The following is a 23,539-nucleotide window of genomic DNA, read 5'->3' as shown; positions in this document are numbered from 1 at the left end:
CACTCACCATGGAACCTGATTCAGGGCTCAGTCCCAGGACAGTGAGATCATAACCTGAGCTTCAGCTTCAGCACGGAGCCAGATGCTTAACCAACTGGGCCACCCAGCCATCCCTAGTGTTGTGTCATCTTATTTACTATTTGAGTCCTGAATTTGGTTTGTTAGATTTACACCCAAATAATCAATTTTTTGAATGATTTACATCCAAATATTCAATTTTATAAATGGTATTGTGTTTTTAGTTTCTGTGCCAGTGTTTATGGCTAGTATGTAGAAATAAAATTGAGTTTTGCATATGCATCTTGTATCCTGTGACCTTGCTGAATTGACTTATTAATTCTAGACATTATTTTTGTAGATTCCTTGGGATTTTCTATGTAGGCAATCATGTCACATATATAATATATGCAAACAGGGCTAACCCAGGGCTAAAATTAAACTAATTTTTCCCTTTTCAATCTCTATGCCTTTTCCTTCCTTTTCTTGCATTATTGCACTGATTAGATCTTCCAACACTGTTGATTAACAGTGGTGAGACTGGATGAACGTGCCTTAGTCCCAATTTGGGGGAGAGTATTTAGTATTTCTCCATTAAGGAAAATGTTGACACTAGTTTTTGTTTGTTTGTTTGTTTGTTTTAAGTGATCTTCATTAAGGTGAGGGAATTCCTCTCTACTTCAGTGCTTTTGAGTTTTTATCATGAATATATGATGAAGATACCTTTTCCATATTGATGATTTTTTCTTTATTTTGTTAATATGGTGGATTAAATGGATTGATTTTCAAATATTACATCGATTTTGTATTCCTGAAATAACCCCACTTAGCTGTGGTATATATTTTTCTATATAGAGTGTTGGACCTATTTGCTATTTTTTATTGTTCTTAATGATTTTTGTGTTTAAATTCATGAAAGTTATTGGTCTATAATGGTTTTTTTTTTGTATTTTCGATTTTGGTGTGGAATAATAATAATAGTTTCATAGAAGGAATCCCTCCTCTTTTGTTGTTTGACATAAGTTGTGTACAAATGCTATTAATTCGTTTTTATAAGAAATTCTCCAGTGAAACCATCTGGGCCTGCAAATTTCTAATTTCTAATTTAAAATTATGAATTCAATGTCTAATAGCTGCAGGGCTATTCAAATGAACTATTTTATATTGGCAAATTGTGGTAGTTTGTGGTTTTTTGAAGAATTGGTCCATTTTGTCAAAGATGTCAAATTTATGTGATAAAGTTGTTAAGAGTATTTTCTTAAGTATTTCCTTACTATCTTTTTTTTTTTTTTTTTCCCTAAGGCGGGCTCAAACTCACACCCCTGAGATCAAGACCCAAACTGAGATAAAGGTTCGGATGTTCAATCCACTGAGCTACCCAGACCCCCTCTTACTCACCCTTCAATGTCTCTGTGGTCCGTAGTGGTATCTCCTGTTACATTCCTGAATTGGTCATTTTTGTCTTCTCTTTTCCCCTTTTTTGGTCTTACTAGAGTCTTTTTAGTTGTATTCATCATTTTTCCCCCCTCTCGGGTCCCAAGTTCTCCAGCCAGTCTGCTTTCTTCTTGCTGACTTTCAGGCTTCTTATATTTCTTTTCTCGATCACGCCCAGAATTTGCAGTTGTATCTAGTGGGAGAAGTAGGAAAAGTATGTATGTTCCATCTTTCTAGAAGCAGCATGACAGATTTGATTTTGTGGTGTATTTCTGTCTCCTGTAAGTATTGCGGGATCCTGACAGTTTTCCATGTGCTGCAGAAGTGAGTGCGAACACTTAGTTTTCATGGCTCTATGAGAAGAAGCCCTAGGAAAGAACTGCTTATCCACAATCCTTGTATTATTTTTAGGGCAGTTGTGAAGCTCTGAGTTTCAAACCAGACCCTCTGAAATCATAGTGTGACTTCAGTGTGACGCCTGCCCTAATGTTGTTGTGTCCCCCATTTATGAGAATTCTCATTTATGATAAATTTTAAAACTTGTGCTCCGTTTTGATGTGTAATCTTAGAAAATTATTTTGCTATTTCAGAATATAAAATACCTGGATGTGGTCATTAAAAAATTAAAAGATGTTTTCTTAGAATAGGGTGTAAGGTCCTTAAACCAGCATTTCACAAACTGGAGTATATAGGGTCTGGTCTGGTCTTTTCTTTTCTTTTCTTTCTTCTTTTAATCTTCTGATGGGTTTCCAGGTGGTTCACATTTTGAGAAACACTGCCTGCATGACGGTCAAGGGACCGTCACATAGAACTGAGAGGAAGAACTCTTGGCACAGTACAATAGTGATCAATGATAGAAAAGCATATCGTGGCTTAATAAATGATTATATGGGGAGAATCTGAATCATAACCAAAATTTTTTTAAGGATAAAAATGACAACATGCAGACAAATATTAATTAAGATAGAACAAAAATAAATAATTAGACTAGGACAAGATAGAGAAGTACACAAAACATTGAATAACAACTGGATTTTTAAGAGATGACTTTATTGGGGCACCTGGGTGGCTCAGTCAGTTAAGCCTCTGCCTTCAGCTCAGGTCATGATCCCAGGGTCCACAGATTGAGCCCCATATTGGCTCCCTGTTCAGAGGGGAATCTGTTTCTCCTTCTGCTCCCTCCCAACTTTCTCCCTCCCCTGTGCTCATGCTGTCTCTCTCTCTCTCTCTCTCTCATAAATAAATAAAATCTTTAAGGAAAAAAGAGATAATTTATCAAATTTAAAGCTTACTTGACACCATCAATAGATGTTTCATACAAAAGAAATGAAAAGAACCAATTTTTTTACATCTTAAAAAATAAGGCTAGAGATGAACTTCTTTATTGAAAGCATATAAGGGTGCCTGGGTGGCTCAGTTGGTTAAGTGTCTGCCTTTGCCTCAGGTCATGATCCCAGGGTCCTGGGATCCAGCCCTGGGTCAGGCTCCCAGCCTGGAAGGAGTCTGCTTTTCCCTCTCCAGCCTGCTTGTCTTTTTCAACCTGCTTCTTCCCTTGCTTGTGCTCTCTTTATCAAATAAATAAAGTCTTAAAAAAATAATAGCAGAAAGAAAGTATATGAACCCTTTCTTTTACAGGGAAGTAGACACTGTACAATGTTTCACTTTCTGAAATGTAGGCAAGACGTGTTCTCCCCGCTCATGCATCAAGAGCGCGTGCATTTTCATGTCACTTATGACGGCCAGCTCCTCTGACTCTCCTTTTGGGGATTTTCTTGGCTGGCTTCTAGTTGACAGATCGAACTTTACTATTGTCTCAAAAGTTCTCTAACTTTTGGAGCCAAGTGCTGAAGCTGCAGTTTTCCGGGGTTGCACAGACAAGCGGGTCCCCATTGCTAAGAGCGCAGAACTCCCATTATAGCTCCTGGGGCCTGCGGGAGGTAGGCAAGAAGAGACCCGACTCCCAGAGGAGCGTCTGCCTCTCACCCTCTTATCCACTGAATGTCCTATTTAAGAGTGAAGGAAGGAACATGTTTTCTTCTCCCTTGCATTTCTTCAAGATCCACATCTTTTCTTTTTACTTTGATAGTCTCTAAGTGAGGGTATTTCAGAGATTTGGGGGGGGGGAACCACAACGGATTGTTGTCTGATGAGCAAGGGAGCAGGGAATGTGGCTTTAAATTTCTTTAACATCTTTGCTCTCAAATTGCTAAGTATTTATGCAGCTTCTTGTCTCTCGAGGGCAACCCCAAACATCAATCCTCAGCATCCCTGTAATATTTGCAGTGTGCAAGTGGTGTCAGAGTGCTCGCGGCTGGAAATCTGTTACTATGGTTACCACCTATAAAAAGGTCACCTTCAGGAAATTCTTTCTGTGTGCAAGATAATACAGGGATAATGAAACTTTCTTAGGAGAGGATAAAGAACAGAGTTTGTTATGCAGGCTTATAATTACCGAGGTGGTTTTGGAAGTCTGGATATTCCAATCAGGGCTCCGTGTTTCAGCAGGAAGGACTGCATGAAGCAGGTACTCTCTAAGGTGGGATTCCAGAAGAATACCGGCCGTCAGGCTCGGCGAGGGCCGGCGAGCTGGGATGAAAGGGGAGCTCTGGTTTGCTTCCTCGGTGCTAAGTTTTACGTTTGTCAGTGCAAATTGCTTGATTGTTTTAAGTCAGCTAATAAGTGTCTAAGGAAAGGAACTCTTTACTGAGAAGGATTCGGTTTCTTGTCACTCCTGGAAGCAGTCCTTGGCGGTATGTGCAAAGTGTTCTCAGTCAAATAGGACTGAGGGCTCTCAAACAGCGGTGGAACTATAAGTACATCGGGGACCTTTAAATGTTCCTCCTATCGAATATCTACCCAGTCCCTGAGAGGTCTGTCCTCAGATTCAGTCAAATATTCCCCACAGCAGGGGACTGGTCAGAGAGCCATGAGCCACGTCTCAGCTTCTTCCCAGCCTTCCCTTCAGATGTGCCTCCGGCCCCAGGTACAAATCTGCCCTGATTTGGTTTGATGTCTGTGAGTTCACGTGCGGAGGGAAGAAGCTTGAGTCCCCCGTGCATGGACCCAGGACATCGCCACCGAAGGATGGCATCTCTCTCCACCGAGGCTAGCCCTCTCGTTGTCCCTGTAAAAATCCGTCCTCTGGAAAAGCTGCTCTCACGTAGCACCTCCGCATGGCATCGTGGAAAAAGGCTTGAGTGATGCGGACAGGTGAAGGGGTCTGGCGGGAGTTAGTGATGAACTTGTGACTTTTCACTTTGCAACTACACAGATGAATAAACCTAAAATCCTTTTGGGGTGGGTCGGTTTTCCCGGTGTCATTTTTTAGAAATCTTAGCTTGTCAGGTATGAAAGATGCCATACTCTAGACACATTCTTTTGGCTGAGTGTTAGGGCGATTCTGTTCTCGCCCCGAGAGCGATGCAGACCTTGACAGTTCTCGAAAACGAGAGACTGATACCCAAATGCAGAACTCCGCACGCGCTCCGATCGTTAGGCGGTGTTTCCTGTGCTCTGTAAGCTTCTGAAGTACGTGAAGCGGGCATATGATTTTACTGTTTTTTGACTCGGGAATTTCAAGAAGGGCCTTTCTTCCCAGCGTCAGTTCAAGAAATACTATTTTTTTTTTTTTTTTTAAGAATTTCTCATTTCCATGCCTCCTGGAACTCTACCAATGAACATCCTTGTAACCTGAAGATGCCTAAATCCAGGAGCCTGGTGGTAGTATATGAGGACAAGCACATTGGCAAGGACCTGCTTCCAACGGTCTTTATGCTCATGAGTTTGGAAAGCAGTGGGGTGATAGAAAGAGCGGGAAGGTTTCTATTTATTCTTAGAAGACACCATGTATTCTTAGAAGTTGACCCTAACGTTTGGGCCAGCCTTTCTTCCTTGAATCTTTTACAGGACACCTTGGTAATGCCTGGACTGACTGGTGTCTCTGGTACTCCGGGCTTATCTGGAAAGTTTTTGTAGTTCCTAATACCATCACCACAGCCCTTGGCTTTTTCTCTTTCTTCGTCATCACAGAGTTTTGCTCGAATTCAGTAGCCTGGTATTTATTTAGAGGTCACCAATTAGTCATTTCAACCTTTAGAATCACCAGGAACCTAACTGGGAACCCATAAATAAGTGTAAAAGTATGTATGGAAACAAGGGGTATTGTAAGTCCCAGGCACTAAAGGGGACCTTCCGAGCTGCTCACGCTCTTGTTCTCCATTTATGTTTTCTGCAAACCCATAGGCCCCTGTTGTTCAGAGCAGAAGCAGACAGTTTAGAGAGTTGGATGATAGTTGCTGTGCACAGTTAGCAGAGGAAAGCCATAGCTAGGAAGAACTGAAGTCTACATCATGAAAGAAGAAAAGAAATGTTACAAAAAATAAATACATTGAGTCACGAACTGGGGCAATTTGAGGCTAATTAGTATGGGCACAAATGACCTAAAATGTACCTCTTTTGAGGATGTTACTTTTCATTGCATGATATAATCATGGAGTGACATCATGAGGATTTCATAATGAAATTTTGAATCAAGAAAAAATTATTATATTTCTTCTGCATAGAGCATAACTATTACTTATGTTTACAGGTTCTAATAAAGAATTTAAGCAAAGAAATATAAATATATATCATTTATTTATTTATTTTTAAAAGACTTTATTTATTTATTTGACAGAGAGAGAGATCACAAGCAGGCAGGGAGGCAGGCAGAGAGAGAAGGGGAAGCAGGCTCCCTGCTGAGCAGAAGGTCCGATGCGGGACTTGAACCCAGGACCCTGAGATCATGACCTGGAGGGAAGGCAGAGGCTTAACCCACTGAGCCACCCAGGTGCCCCATATATCATTTATTTTTAAAATTCAATTAGAATTATCATTCAAAGATCATGCTTAGAGAGATAAACGGTATTTATCTAGAAACATTTGCCTATGCCGATTATTTACCCATTTGTGCTATATAAATGTATAAGTTTTTGCATAAATAAAAATTAGAGAGTATTAGCAAAGAATTAACTCTTTGAGAAGTGTGACACCATCAACTCTCCCTTCCCCTTCAGACCCCAAATAGTACAGTCTATTCTTCCATATTTTATAAGATTTTAGCTTCATTGTCATCAAGACCCCATGACAGTGTTTCAGAAAAAGCAGTATGGGTAAAATAGACCCAAGAACTCAGATTCTGTTCCTCTTTTTAAACAAATTTTATTTAAATTGAGTTAGTTAACATATAGTGTATTCGTTTCGGAGGTGGAGGTCAGGGATGCATCAGTTGCCGAGAACACCCAGTGCTCAGTCCATCCTGTGCCCTCCTTCATGCCCGCCGCCCGATTATCCACCCCCCCACTCTCTCCCCCAGCAACCCTCAGTTTGTTCTCTAGAGTGAAGAGTCTCTTATGGTTTGTCTTCCTCTCTGTTTTGGTCTTACTTTATTTTTTCTTCCCTTCCCCTATGCTCTGTTTGTTTCTTCAATTCCACGTAGGAGCCCAGACGTCCGTCGACGGATGGCTAAAGGAAAGGGGGTATACATAGACAATGCACTCTTGCTCAGACATCCAAAGCATGAAATCTGGCCGTTTGCAAACGATATGGTTGGAAGTAGATTCTGCCCGTCTTGTGTTTGCCTCTTCCTCTCTCTGACCCGACCGTGGCAGGTCCTTGCTGGCAGTGACCTCTCTCTTACCAGGTTGAGCATGTGAGTGTGGCTGAACACCGTGGCCTGAGAACAGTGGTCTACCTCTCAACACCAACTCAGAGGGAACTGTCACACACACACAAACACACCCCTGTCCGGTGCAACACGCACGGCCCCATGTGCGGCTCCCTTGGGTGTCAGAGTCCCACAAGGCTTCCCAGCCTCCCCATGGCTCTTCGACTGGCACCAGCCTCTGCGACTCAGTGTTGGTGCCGACCTGAGCCACTCTCTTCTTTTATCCTTTGTGACCCGTGCTACTACGTAGGTGTTAAATGGTTTGTCACCTGAGGTCCTACCTCTTGTCCCCATCCCATCTTATCTAATGGATGCTGTCTTTTGGCATAGGGTGGGGGAGCAGCTGATGACAATCTGTCCACTACTCTGAGAGCCCATCTCCCATGGTGAGAGCAGCAATAACAAATAATAAAATTAAATCGGATAAATTCAATGACAGAAGGGAAACAAACCAGAGTCCTGCATGGTTCAACCGAACAGCCCAAACAGTATATAGGTCCCTCCATTTATGAGATTGTTTTATATCCATTGTCTCACCTAATATCCCTGCATCCCTACGAATTATTATCCTTGCCGTCATAACCCCTTAAGGTGATCTAGAAGCTTATCTAAGAGAGGTTACGCTTTTGATAGTATCATTAATTTTCAAGGATATGATTTTAATCATTGGATGATGGATGACTGGGCTTACTTTATCATTTTTAAAAGTTTTGGTTAAGTTTTATTGGTTGTTTCCATGTTTATCTACTTCTTTGTTTATTTTGCTATTTATTGTCAACAAATTTACTGCCAGGGACCTCTTGTGTACACGTTTGGTCATGTTTTTGAACATTTCTTTAAGATAGAATCTTAGAAGTAGAGTAATTAAATCAAAAGGCATGATATGTTTAAAGCACTTGCTTTATATCTAAAATCACATTTTCTATAAGTTACACCATCCAATATTTCTACCATTAGTGTTCACAGGATCAAAACTATTTGTATTCTGCACTTTACAAAGTACTTCCATAGCTGTTATCAAATTTTATTCTTACAACAATCTTTTGAAGAACATTAGCAATATTTTCTCCAGGCTGTAGACAAGATTTTACAAAGTAATAAAAACAAACCTGAGGTTAAGTGTCTTATACAAAATGGCAGAGGCAAGACTAGAACCAGATTTCCCAAACTTCTATAAGACACTAAAGAGGCATTGATAATTTCCATAAATCTCATTCAATGCCTGAGGCTCCACAGTAGAAAGATCTTATTTCACAGAAACCTGAGCAATGACACTTTGCCTAGGTTTTACTGCTGACAAACAGCAGAGGGAAGCAAGCCAGAGTGGGACTTGACCATTTCGTGACATTGGTTGCTCTAGAAGTAACTGAATCCAGAGACCACTTGGCTAAGTTCACTGACTAGAAGCTAAGGGAACACCTTTCCAGCTCCTGTAGATACTCTGTGAATTACAGATCTTTATAGCAAATTTCTATTCTCTTATTGATATCTAGATTCTGTGTTTCACGCTGAAGGCTTTACCGATAGAATCTTTTTAAAATACTTCCTGCTTTTTAAGAAGTATAAAAATACATTACAAATAATTTAAATTAAATACAAATATAAAAATATTCAACGTGGCATTATGAAAGAGAATGAGTTCATAAGGAACGAGTAAGCATACTTAGTTTGCCTTTACACATTTAACTAAGTTACTCTTGCGGTTCCTGAAAGTGTGTCTGTCCACACGGTTTGAACTGCTTTCTAATACTAATGATTAATGTCTGTCTTCTCGGTGTACTCCTGAGATACACTTCTCAGAGGAAGCCAATCACCACTAATTCTTTTATATATGTTATGGTTTTTTTAATATACATAAATGGGAAGGTAAAATGCCACTGCATCGCCTAATGAAAAAAGTTAAAACATGGAGAATTGCTGATGCCTAGTTTTTTGTTTTGTTTTGTTTTTTGTTTGTTTGTTTTATGATGCAGAAGCTTTTTTAGGCTCAGGAGGAATGATACGTTAGGGATTGTTGGCAGGACGCTAATCTGAGTGGAGCCCGAAGGCATCAGGATTACAGGTGGCTGAATACACATTGTCCATGTTGATAGAGAGCATTAGGAGGACAGAAGAAAGGAATGTTTAAGTGTATGCCTCCGTCTATAGAAACAAGTGTTCGGATGACATGCCAAGTTGTCACGCACAGATCACAAATGTTCTAGAATACATGTGAGTGTCTGAAGCAGTCTTTCTAACTATTCATCATCAACTCTTGAGGAGAAAGGACTGGGCAAGATGGAGAAAATCGGGATCCCAGGGCTGTTCGCTCTACTACTGATTGCTTAAGGAATGATGGGCAAATCTCACATCTTTATGGCTTCATTTTTCTTGTTAGTAAAGTTACAGGTAATTTAGTCTTGCAAATCGATGCTTACCCTAACATTCTATGGTTAACAGAAGAGACAACTTCAAATTTTTGCTAAACACTTAACACGGTTGGTGTAACCAGAGCAGCACCAAAAGCATTTTAAAAACTCAGGTTGGGAAGTTGCAGTTGTGGAGAAAATTCTAAAATGTTCTACGTTGTGGATGTCAGCATAGTGTGGAGGAGGCAAGCCCAACTCTGTTGCTAAGGTTGCAGGCTGGGTCAGACAGACCTGAGTTTCTCTGTTCTGACTCAGTGCTTTGATAGCCATGTGACTTTGAAAATTTTTCTAAGCTTTTATAAAATATGGAGATGATACACTTCTCTCTTTGTAGAGCGCAATGATGGAGACACACCTATTAAACCTAGTCGCTTCTCTGAGTATTAACTTGGGAGTCTAAGAATCTTCCCTCCATTCTGTAGACCCAATTATCTTATAGAATGGTTACCTATATTTTCCAGGTAGAAATGACCGTAATAATAAAGGTGCTGGCAACCATACTTCCTTTTGATTCCTTTCAAGATGTGCTTGTGTGTGTGTCCCGTGCACAGGTATCAAGGGTGTGTTACAAAGAGGATGGTGTCAGGGTAATTGGTATTGATGGATGGCACCTCGAGCTGTGATTTCTATAACAAGAACTATTGTCTCCATGAGATTTTAGTCGACCCCAACAGGTCTACGTACAATTGGTTGAATGACAACGTTCAGAATTGCTTTCTCCCTTTGAAAGAACATAATGGTGTTTTCAAAAGACAGCCATCAAGTAAACGATACGCGTCTCTCTTGAAAATAGGAGGCTGACAACTGTGAAGGCTGGCGCCACAGATTTATCACTGGAACAAGTATGGTTTGGGAAGAATAAGCATCATTATTGCTTTCCTAATATGTTTTACCCTTGAATGACTAAGTGGCTTAAATCACGAAGATGAGTAAAGGTCGGGAAGCTTTTCACTTTTCTGAAAAATTTCCATTTCTCCTTTCTTCTGAAAGTACAGTTTGCACAAAGGTCACTAGCTCTTTGGATTGCCTTAGATAAGCATCTCATCTCGTGAGAAGCCTTTTAACATCTGCCTACCTGAAATATCATTGCTTCCATTCTTAAAATGCGAAGTTTGGCCAAAAAGTCCTCATGGGGTGAATTCCAGTGCTCATGAAACTTTTAAATTTCAAAATAGCTGTGTAAACATGTTCATCTTGTCATTTTTGTGCATTGATATTACCATTAGCTTAGCTGCTTGTTGGAATCCAGAAATCCAGAAATCTTTCGAGGAACTAAAATGATATTAATTAATTCAAATGACATATTCAGAAGTATGGGAAGCCCTGTACCAGAAAAGATTTAATATGTGCCTCTGATTCAATCTAGACACAGCCAGGGACTCCACAATAGTGAATTTCCCAGTTCTGAATCATAAATTGAGAATATATGTATATTTTTAGTTTATTCAAAATTTTGCCAAATGAAAATATATTTTAATTTTCTTCTTTTGCTCCATTTATATATTTATTTTTGTCCTTTTATACTTAATTGTATATCTCTTTCTTAAACTGTCTGGTCTTATTCATGTCAGTTCATTTTATTGTTCCTTTGTTGTATTTCTTCAATCTTTATTTTTTTTCTTATAAACTTTTTTCTTTGATCTTTTTCAATATTTCAGATTGTCTGTATGCTATTTTTAAAAGCTTCCTTTAGTCTACATTTTTATCATATTGAGTCAAGAATAAAATCTTAACTATTGAAAGCAAAAAATTTCACATGCTTTCCTTCCCACTCTCCATTCATACTGTTTTATTTTCTTTTTAATATGGGTGATAAAATTCAGACTATTGCCTTGTTGAAATATTTTACTTAATCACTTTGTTTCTAAAGAAACGATTTCTCATATCTTCATCTCATTTAGTCACCAGATTAAAATAATCATTTTTTAAAATGTTTTATTTATTTATTTGACAGACAGAGATCACAAGTAGGCAGAGAGGCAGGCAGAGAGAGAGACATGAGGAAGCAGTCTCCCCGCTGAGCAGAGAACCTGATGTGGGGCTTGATCCCAGGACCCTGGGATCATGACCTGAGCCGAAGGCAGAGGCTTTAACCCACTGAGTCATCCCGGCATCCCCAAAATAATCATTTTGACTTGAGTCGATATCTGGACAAGTGGAGGTCTTACTGTCATTTCTCACCCGAGTCTCCTCTTCTTGAAGGCAAGTATTTTCTTCATTCCAAGATCAAAGCACATATTCAGTTTTAAAAGTTTTCATGGGTGAATATTCCCTGACTCTTGAAAAGATCTCCATTTGCCTTTATACACTGTCTGGATGCATAGCTTATTAGCCTCCATCCTTCCTTAGAAAATTCTTTGGAAATTGTTCCACTGTTTATAGGCACTTAACTTTCATTTGCTTGGTTGCCTCTAGTAGTTTTTCTGCATCCATGCCATTTCCAACATTTACCTAAGGGCTAGTTAATTATTGAGAGCAAGAATTTCTGGTGCATGTTTGTAGATCTTTTCTAAGTTCAGGAAGGCTTTCTCCTTTGTGTAACCCCAGTGTTCTGAGTCAGAAGGGAGATACAGTCTTCTTAGGTCTTTATGGACTCTTTCCTGAAGAGCCATATGCTGAGGTCTTTGGATCTACTTGGGGTACGTTTCTTTCTAATCTCATTCCATTTGTATCTGGAATCATTTAATTTTTCATGTTTTAATTAATATTAAGAATAAGAAAATAAATGAGCATTTATTAGTCTTTATTTTTAGTGGTATTACAAGCTCTTTTTTTTATGGTGTTTCCTTTTTTAATTTTTTTGAGAGACAGAGACCATGAGAGTGTGAGTGGAGGGTTGAAGGGTGGAGGGTGAGGGAGACAGACAGAATATGCAGCAGACTCCACGTCCAGCATGTGGCCAGTGCAGAGCTCGGTCTCACGACCCTGAGATCATGACCTAGGCTGAAGTCAGGAGTGGAAGGGGAGGCTCACTGACTAAGCCACCCAGGTACCCTTTACTGTGTTTTTCATAAGCATTTTGGTGGGCTTTTAGAAGAGGCTGTATTAGCAGCTGAGAGGCTGCTGTGGTTTTCTAAGAGTGAAGCCTACAAATAAGGAATATGAGTGACCTGAAAGAGAAGGGCAGTCAGGGTGAAAAAATGAAAATCACTGTGTTTTCTTTCTCCTTTTTCCCCTAAGAGTGATTGATTGATTATTTATTTATCTATCTATCTATCTATCTATTTATTTATTTATTTCTCAGAGAGAGAAGGAACATAAGCAGAGGGAGAAGCAGGCTCCCCACTGAGCTGGGAGCCCAAAGCAGGATGCTGAGCCAAAGGGAGATGCTTACCTAACTGAATCACCCCAGGAACCCCCAAAAACATTGCATTTTTAAATTTTAAAATATCACCTTTCAAGTAGAAAATTTAAGATTCAACCAACTTTAGAATAAATTTGGCATAAGTGTTATAGTGAACTAACTGAGCAGCAGAATGTAAGTGTAGAATTAGTTTCTCCTGGGGTTTCTCCTGGGGTGCCTGGGTGGCTCAGTCAGTTAAGCGTCTGCCTTCAGCTCAGGTCATGATCTCAGGGTCCTAGGATTGAATGCCATGATCAGCAGGGAGCCTGCTTCTCCCTCTGCCTGCCTCTCCCCCTGCTTGTGCTCTCTCTTTCTGTAAAATAAATAAATAAAATCTTTAAAAGAAATTAGTTCCTTCTTCTATTCTTGTGTATCCTAATTGTAACCTCATAGGCGACCCCCACTATTCACCTCAATTCTAATCAGTGTAGGTTTTCATATTCTCATCAAGCCCTATTATTTCCTTAAATGGGGGAATATTTCTACCAGGGACTGGTAAACTTTTCAAAATTATTAGAAAGTTAAAAAAAATTGTATTTCCTGTCAATCCCAAGTAGACAATAATATTTTACTTTTTTAATAATAAATTTTCTTAAAAGATCAAAAACTTTCAATGCAAAAACTTTTTTTTTTCCTAGCTGGAAAATAAATAGCTGAATATTCCTAATATCATCAATTAGGGAACTACTACAGTTTCACACTCATGCCAAGAATAATAAAACATTTTGGTAAAACAATTAATCTCACATAAATTACAATCTGTACCCTTTTTCGTAGGGTTAGTCTTGACCCTTAGAATGTGGCCTTTCTGGATCCTCAGCCAAAAGCCCAGATGTTGATGAAGATCTCTCCTGGCTTGGCTGAGTCTGAACTCGAACCTTCCCAAGGCACCATGTGGCGTCTAAAATCTCTGCTCAGCTCCCCAGGTGCTGTTCTCTCCTGGTCCATTTGAGTCTTATCCTGCTCATTCCGCTGTAGCTTAGATGATGCTCCGGACCCCAGGGAAATTTTTATGCTGATATTAATGGCTCCTTTTCTGCAGTTCTTTCCTCCCTAATACCTCGTCGACTCTCAAATCTCAGATGCACGGCTGCCCCTAACTCTGATCTATGTTTCTTTCATTGATCAAGGATACCTCTCTCTGCCCTCAGGGACAAAGCTGGGGGAATGAGATTTGGGAATCACTTCCCTTCTCTCATGTGCCCAATGCCTGCCAGCGATTGTTTTCTATACATCACCCAGTTTTTATGGTTGTTTATGGCAGTTGTTAAACTCTCTATCAGCTCTCTCTGAAAGGCTTTCTTGGAGCTTGGACTTACAATAGGACTATAATCCTGACTGACATTTTGCACCTTCCTGCTAGCATATTATTCTGGTTTATGTTCTAATAAACCACATGAGTCTCTGAGGTTATCTCAATTAGTTGTTTGTTGGTTTGTTTCCTCATCCATTTCCTGTCCCTCCCCACCGGAACTCCGTCTCTATGGATTCTGATGTCTTAGCTGTCCTGTTAAATGCTACAGCTCCAGCAGCTAACAGTCACCTGGCATGCAGGAGACACTAAAGAAACAATTGTTGATAGAATGATTGTTTATTATTTTTTTTGACTACTGAAAGACTATCTAAAGTTGCACAGAATAAATATGTGTTTCAAACTGGATACATAGCTAGTTTCATTATTCATCATATTCATGTGTTGAAGACAAAGCAAAACAAATAAAAAAAACCCCAAACCTTATTTTTTTAGCCTTCTTCTGAATTCTTATTAAAGCATAGACATTTTATCTGAGGACTTAAATCTTGAAATACATAACTACTGATATTTTTACTTGTAAAAATTTGATTAAAGGTCATTTTCTTGCAGAGCTAGTCTGTACCTCTTTTCCAACATGATGTATCTCTTTAACTTTACAACTGATATTTTGTATTTTGAGTTTTATACTCCTCTCCAATTTGGAGGGATATGAAAATAGCTTTGTGAGGACCATTTGGATTTCATGTCATGACTCCTGCCTGTGCTGTGTTTGTTGTATCTTTGCACATGTGGAAAGATTTGTAGATGGCTGAAAACATAAACCTCCCTGGCAGGCAGAGGGAAATAATAAATCAGTGATATTAAAATCTTACAATGTATTTCTTATGTCAGAAGGGTAAGATCCAGAATGAAGACCCTTTGCACTGAGAGAGTACTCCCAGATCGTTATTCAGGTGGAAATTTTAATAGGGAACATGCATCTTTTGGTAATGGCAGTTGTTAATAAAGAACAAGATAACCCAGATTGGTTTGTTCTGTTCTGTTTCTGGGCGGAAAAAAGTCCCTGGAACAGAGTCCCTATGAGTAGGCTCTGGAATTGCTGACAAACGCTGGTGAAGTGGAAGTGGATGGGAGTGACTATGAACCTCCCTTTAGAGGAGCAATTTATTAAATGGAGAGTAACCATGGACACTGAATGGAGGACACAGGGTTGGGAAATCATGTCGATTTCCGAGAGACTGGTATGGAAAGTATGATTTTGATGGCAGTGAAGAACCCGAGAACGGAAGAAAAATGTGGCCGAAGATCTTGAACTTTCAACTCAAAACAAAGAGAAAACAAACAAACACACACCTTATGGGGATCATAAAGGAAAGGGCAGACTTCAATGACTGAAATCAGAAAGGCCTAATTTTGTGTTTTCTCTTTAACTGTCTGTTAAGTTAGGGCATTGCTTGGCAGAAGTGGGATCTATGATGGGGTGCATGGGGCTATATGGATAAAATTGAGACATTTTAGCCTTTTGCTGTCTGAAACCTGTTTGTTAATAGAAGCATCATTTTCTTACCCCTCTGTGTAATCAACCATTCTTTATATAAAATATTGACTTATAAGGAATATGACACCTGCTCTACTAAGCATCCTCACCCACGGTGCTATTTCCCCTAAATTGTGAACTGATGGAGTCCTTGAGAGTGGTATTGAGCCATAATATTCAGCACGAAGGAATCCATAGACTGGTCATTTTCTGCAGCTTCCAAAAGGCACAAAATGCAAACATGAAGATGGTAATTGCGGTGATTACCAGAAAGAGTTTTCCCCTTTCAAAAAAATTTTTTGAAATTGTCAAAAATACAAAGTGGTTGGTTTCTTTCTTTCTTTTTCTTTTATAAAGAAAATCACATAATACTGGTGATAATCTCAACTCTGACCCCAGGAAGATACCCTATTTTTTTTTTAATTTAATAAATATAGTTTAGAATTCAACTTCTTTTGAATGGTTGTGCATAAGCTAATCCAAGGCAAATTTCCAGAAAGAGCAGAGACCAGCAGTCACTTGAAATATTGCCTAATGATCTGTAGTTTGGGGATTCCCTTGGTTTATTTCATGTAATATTTCAGCCATATACTGTAGGTACACAGAATAGAATTTCCTTATGAAATACTTATAAGGCACCTTTCATGCTATAAATAAATAAGTGGAAGCCCAAGTTCATGAGATGATAAATTAAAGTCAATGTCTTTGTGTAAGAAACTTTCTTGCTGATTACATTTATTTTTGAAATACCTAGGTATAATGTCAGTTCTTAGCTTAAAATTTTTTTTTCCTGATGTGTACAAGAAATAGAGTTTTGTTATCTGAATGTAAACAAGCAAGAAAGAATATATTAGAATTAATAAACTTGTACTGCCTTGAGCTCTTTCAGAAAACCTCTGTAAAGCTGATAAAGCATGTGCTTATTAATTCATTTTTTTTTTTCACTTAACAAAACGTTTATAGGACCCTTTCCATATGTCCTGGGGAAATTTAGAATTGACTAAAGCTTGAAGGTTCAACCGTCAAGGACTTTTAGGAGAGTAAAGAAGACAAGACATGTGGATGTAAGATGTGTAAAACTAGTTAAGTGCGTTGAAAGAAGTGTAAGGAACTACTTATCTCATTTTTCTGAATTTGCATAATGCTTTTACCTGTTGTTGAAGGAGTCGAGTTATGACTCCTGTGGGAAGAAAGTAGATTCCAAAAGGAGAAGCAGGTAGACTTAGCTACCTAAAAACCAACCAACCAACCAACCAACCAACCAACAAAAAACCTTTTATAAGTCAAATAACCAAGAAAGAGAAGGCAAATGAAAAACTTAGGAATTGCTTACAGTGAATCTTATTAGAAAAGTATTTGTAAGGATAATATATAAACATCCTTTATCATTGCCAAACAAACACTAAATCATCACTAGAAGTTCAACAGAAAATGTAAACAAAAATTCACTAATCAGTTTCAGCCTATAAAATTAAACTCACCAACTTACTAACATTGTAATGGAATATGGTTTTTGCTTATGAATTCAATATAGATGTTTTTTTGTAAAAGATTGCGTCAATATTGACAAAGATGGGGTCGGGTATGTCCCTTCCGGGGAGGGAAAATTCCTGTAACATTTTAGGAGATAATTTCAATACCTACTGAAAGTATACTTTTTTTTTCATTTCCAGAAATTATGCTTTAGTTTTTGACCATGTATCTTAAGGAATGTGTAATAAATATGGCCAGATTTATACATAAACATGTTTATGGAGATGTATTTATAATAGGGAGTGATTATGGGAAACATAAGTGTTCAATGATGGAGGAGGTGCTTGGCTGACACATTGCATAGCGCATGTGGCTGTGTGCTGTGCACATGCAGAGAAAGCAAGGAAGGAACCACATGTAGCTGATGCAGCTTTATTTCTGTATTTTACCATGAGACCCTAATATGATTCTAGTTTCTTCTTCCACCACCCAAGTTATGTTCTCTTCACCCTCAATAAGAACCTCAGCTAATTGGTATTCTTTACTTTGCTGGGTGACCCAGACTTCATTTCTCATAGGTCTGAATCCTCAGGGGACCTGGCTCTTTTTGTTGGTGTGGGGGAAATTGTCGTAATTTCCCATTATCTTTTTTCGTTTGGACATGGAAGTGGTAAGAGGTACTCCGCAGAAGACCTTGGCTTCCATGTACAATTCTCATGCCCAGTTTACTTGATAATCAGGGTCAGCCATCCTAACCACTGGTAATGTGGTTCCCCTCTTTGTAAAGTTTAGTTGTGTGTGCAACCCAAGTGACCAGGTAGTGGCCCTAACTTTCAATTTGGTAGAAACCTTCTAAATTTCTTCCTTTCTCATGGAGGGAACATTACCCTCTTGGAATAATAGACATCCAAAGTAGTAGAGACAAAAATTCTAAGGAAAGGAATCATAAACTCTGTGAATGAATTTTTAGGTGTGAAGGAGAGAGGAGCTGCCCTCATCCCTTGATTCTTGGGCCCACGAATCCCAGAAATTGGAGAGACAGCAGACTTCTAATAATGAGAGTGCTTTAAAAATGATCTACTTGGAGTGTGTGAGTATCATTGGTCACAACACTTGTACTACCTGAAATTTCTACATGTAGAGAGGTACCATCTCTGTGCAGAATAATTTCAATAGTCTTGATAAGAAATAGGAAAAAGTTTTGATAGGAATACATATATAAGAAAAAAGCCTTCATTTCCACCAATGATTTTCATATCTCCTTCTCACTACTCAGATACAAAACTTCCACTCAGGTTAAACCCATGTTTACATTTTCCAGGTTTAAGAAGTGATGTTTACATCTGTTCTAAATTCCCTTTCTCTCTTCCAAATATGGAATACTCTTTTTTTTTTTTTTTTTTGAAGTATATGGGCTTCCATTCAGAGTTGCTGGGATTGACTCTACTGTCAATAGACCAGATAATTTTTGTGTTATAGATGAGCCATAGATGACTTCATCATCTCTGGGATAAAGTACTACCTTCCCCTTGCAACTCCTTCCTCTTATAAAATGACCTATAACTAAGGTAAAAATCTTGCTTCTGTTTCTACTGTCATAACCTACTTAACTTCCAGCAGTGCTTGTAATGCAGAATTTCCCAATGCTGTTTGCATTGACTAGATCTCTCTCTTTGGGATCAGTGTTTGCTTTAAATACACTTGATCTTCACTTATCGACAAGACACTTTATATGAGAAATTTACCTTCTGTAACATGCCTTGTTTCACTGGTCTGAGGTTTCTTCCCAAATGAAAGTGAAACACGATTAACTAAAATAATTTACCTGATGTACAACTCATTATTCACCTAGGCTTGTTTATTCAATAATTTATCTTGTTTCAAGATTAAAGAATCCCAGTTCCTGTCATAAAGTCTTCCTAAGTCTTGTTTTCTAGCTCTTAAATTTGCTCAATCATTTTTGGTTCTTCTTTGCCCAAATATAGTTATGCCATATGACTTCACATAATGTCTCTTTGCAACACAGCCTGTGAAATTATATTTTCTGGCTGGCATACAATCAGTGTTTCCATCATTTGTGAGATATAATACAGAGATGCTAAAGCTAATTCTCCATTAGGTGATGTCTCACTGCCTGTTTGAAAAGTGCAAAAAGATTAGCATGTTTAAATTAAAATAGATCTACTCATAGAAGATTAATTATTTGGCTCGCCAACAAGAAGTCACCACATTATTAATGTAATGAACAAAGAAAATTGCTTCTAGAACAGAGAATGATAATAAATGGTACTTTGCCAAAACATTGGAATATAGCAGAGGTGAGTGATAGCAACATTCATAGATGTTATCCAGGTATAACTTTTTTAAAGAGTTGGTCTCAATTATTATCCCATTATCCCACTATTATTTTTAATAATTCTGGAAAGAGCTCACATTCAGATATCATTGATATATGTAAATGACATTAGAAGACTAAGTCTATATTGAGTGTACCACAGATGCTTGTCATCACTTTCATTAGAATACTGTACAGGCTGTCAGTTGTCATGGTCCAGAAGGCTTAATGCTTGTAACCTTTCCAAGAGCTTAAATATTCATCATGGGTTCATCCCCGTGGCCATACTCAGAGATATGAAAAGATAAAAGATGTGTCAGAACCAACTTCTCTAAAGAAAATGTTGTGACAATCTGACAGCCATAAAAACAAATATGTCAGTAGCACAGGTGAACATAAAGGTGGAAAAGAGTATCACGACGACACCGGAGAAGAGGATAATGGGACAAATTGCTCTTTGGTCAATACACACAAATATTTGCAAAGTCACTGTCTTCTTTTAGTTCAGATTTACCTTTTCAGTTATATTCTGGTGGGTTCCTTTACTAGGTTTTTAGTGCAGGGATTTTAGGAAAATGTGAAGAAGAAATTTAAATTACCTGCATTCTCATATCTCTGAGAATGTTTTCTTTTGTAACGTGTTATGAATAATTTTATTCTAGAAAGTAGCCATAGAAACCATATCTATCCTGTAATTTTACTCATAGTAAATTGTAAGCACTTTATTAGGTTATAAAAATTATTGGAAAATATTGTTAATCATAAATATATGACGTTCCAACAAATTGATGCATCCTTTTCTGGTTGTTGAACATTAGATTTTCTCCAACCGTTTTCTATTACAATTTTTTTCTTTGAACATCTTTATGTATAAATATGTCATATTCAGATTTTTTCCTTAGGATAGATGCCTGGAAGTATAACAACATTAAATACTATGCTCTTGATGAATGTGAGTTACTAGACCAAGAGTGGACCAAGATCTAGAGTGGACTGAAACACAGGAATTTGAATACTATACTTGGGTTGTATTTTTACTGGGGATATTTAGTAATTATGAAAGAGGTAACTGAGAGTCAAAGGAGTAACACACTGATGCTGTAGCTTCTCAGGGACAGAGAAAGATAAAAGAGAGTGTTGAGAACCATATCAGGGAAATAGTATCTGAAATAAAAGGACAAAATATATTTGAGTAAGAAAACACCAAAATTTTAGAACTGAAAAAATAGAAATCAAAAACACAATGGGTAGGTTTAACAGTAAATTACATAGAGCTGAAGAAGTTGTGTATGAAAGGAAAACTAAGTTTAAGAAAATGTCCAGAATGAAACAGAAAGACAATGAATAGACAGATGGAAAATACGGAGAATACAGATTCTTCCTTCACTTAATGACGGGTTTAGGTACCAACAAATCCATCATAAGTTGAAAAAGAATTCAATACATCTAACTTACCAAATACCATAGCCTAGTGTATTTTAAATGTCTTCAGAAAACACATTAGTCTATAGGGGGGAAAATAATCTTACACAAATTTTATACTAAAGTGTTGAGTATCTCATGTAATTTATCAAATACTGTACTGAGAGTGAAAAACAGAATGGTACTATGGGTAGAGAAAGGTTGTAAGTGTATTAGTTGCTCACCCTGGTGGTCCTGTGGCTGACTGGGAGCTGTGGCTCACTGGCATTGTCCAGCATCACGGGAGAGGATAGTACTATATATCAGTTGTCTGGGAAAATATAAAAATTCAATATTCAAAGTATCGTTTGTACTGAATGTGTATTGCTGTCTCACCATCATAAAGTTGAGAAATTATAGATTGAACCATTGTAAGTGAGGACTATCTGCAGAAGTTGATTATTGCCTCAAACTTTTTAAGTGGATCTCTGTCCAATGTATTAACTGACCACTAAGCTAACTGAGGAGAGACGTCAGGGACTGCATATGACAAATAATGAAGGCTTTACAGAATTCCTACAGAAAGTCACTGCACAAACACTGTTATTTAAAATGTTTTAAAAAGAACCCAGTAGAAATTCTAGAGTTGAAAAGCAAAGTAACTGAAATGAAAAGAAAATCACTAGGGAGAAAGTGTTGATAACCTATCCTACAAGTAGTATGAAAAATAGTCTTTTGGGCTAAAACAAAGGACACCATACAATAACTTGAATCCACATGAAGAAATAAAGAATATTGGTAAAAGTAATTACATAGTTAAATATGAAAGACATTATAAGGTTTTTTTTTTTTTTTTTTTTTTTTTTTTGTATTTCTTGCCCTTTCCTTTCTTATTTACAAAACAGCTGCATGGAACAATGATTTAAAGTACAGGTTGATGTGCTTATAATGCATAAAGATATAATTTGTATGATGATAGAATAGGATGGTAGAAGAACTCAAACTATATTGGTGCAAAGTTTTTGTATACTTTTAATTTAGGTTGATATTAAAGCTAGATTATTATAAGATCCTAACAGAAATCCTCAAGGAAGCCACTGGACAGCAACTCAAAAATATAGAAAAATAGACAATAAGAGAATTAAAATGGTATAAAAGAAAATACCAATTTAACATGAAAGAAGGCATCGGGGTGAAAGAAAAACACATAAGACATACAGTAAAAGACATAAATCCACTTTTTTACTTCTCTCCAACATTGTATTAGAGGTTCTAGCAATGAAAATTAGACAAGAAAAATTAATTGAGGGCCTCTAGTTTAGGGTAGAAGAAGTAAAACTTCTTCTATAGAAAGCACTAAAGATACTATAAAAGTAACTAATACACAAGTTCAGTGAGAGTTCAGAATACAAGATCAATATAATCAATTGCATTTTTATATGCTAGCATAAAACTGAAAATTCAATTAAGAAAAACAATACACTTATGATAACATTAAAAAGAATAAAAATGTAGGAATAGATTAAATTTAAAAGTTCACGACTTGCCTGTTGACAACTACAAAACTTAGCTGAAGGAAATTAAAAAAAAAAATTAAATGAGAGATATACCATGCTCATGGATTGAGAGAGTTAACAGTTTAAGATGGCCTTGCTTCCCCAATTGATCTGCAATTCAAGGCATCCCTATCAAAGTTCCAGCTGTTGGGGCACCTGGGTGGCTCAGTGGGTTAAAGCCTCTGCCTTCAGCTCAGGTCATGATCCCAGGGTCCTGGGATTGAGCCTTGCATTGGGCTCTCTGCTCAGCAGGGATCCTGCTTCCCTTCCTCTCTCTCTGCCTGCCTCTCTGCCTACTTGTGATCTATCTGTCAAATAAATTTTTAAAAATTTTTAAAAAAAGCTCCAGCTTTTTAAAATAAATTTACACTAAAAATAATATGAAAATAAAAAGACCTAGAGGAACCAAAATCATGAAAAAGAAGAACAAAATTGGAAGATTCACACTCTCCAATTTCATGACTTACTGCAAAGCTACAGTAAGTAAAGTAGTGTGATACTGGCATAAAGATAGACATATAGATCAATGGAATGGAACTGAATGAAGATCAATAAATATACACTTAAATTCATGGTTAATTGGTTTTAGACAGTGTTTCAAGATAACTGAATGGGGGGAAATATTTCACAAACAATGCTGGGATAACTAGATAGAGGCATGTGATAGAAAGATATTGAATCCATACCTCATACCGTGTACAAAAATTAACTGAGAATGGATCATAGACCTCAGTTAAAAGGCTAAACCATAAATGTGTTAGAAAAAAAATCAATCCTAGAACAAACTTACAGTTTCTATGGATCCATAAAAGACTCCATATAACCAAAATGATCTTGAGAAAGCAAAGCAAAGCTGGAGGCATCACAATTTCCAACCTCAAGTTATTTTACATAGATGTAGTCATCAAGATAGTTTGGTACTGACAGAAACAGTCACAGAGATCAATAGAATGGAATAGAAAACCCAGAAAGAAGCCCACAGTTATATGGCCAATTGAGCTTCAACAAAGCAGGAAAGCATATCCAATGGAAAAAGTCTCTTCCCTAAACAGTGTTGGGAAAACTGGACAGCCACATGCAGAAGAATGAAACTGGG

This window comes from Mustela lutreola, chromosome 6, assembly GCF_030435805.1.
Source record: "Mustela lutreola isolate mMusLut2 chromosome 6, mMusLut2.pri, whole genome shotgun sequence".
Lineage (NCBI taxonomy): Eukaryota > Metazoa > Chordata > Mammalia > Carnivora > Mustelidae > Mustela > Mustela lutreola.
Note: the sequence above shows the minus strand (reverse complement) of the source record.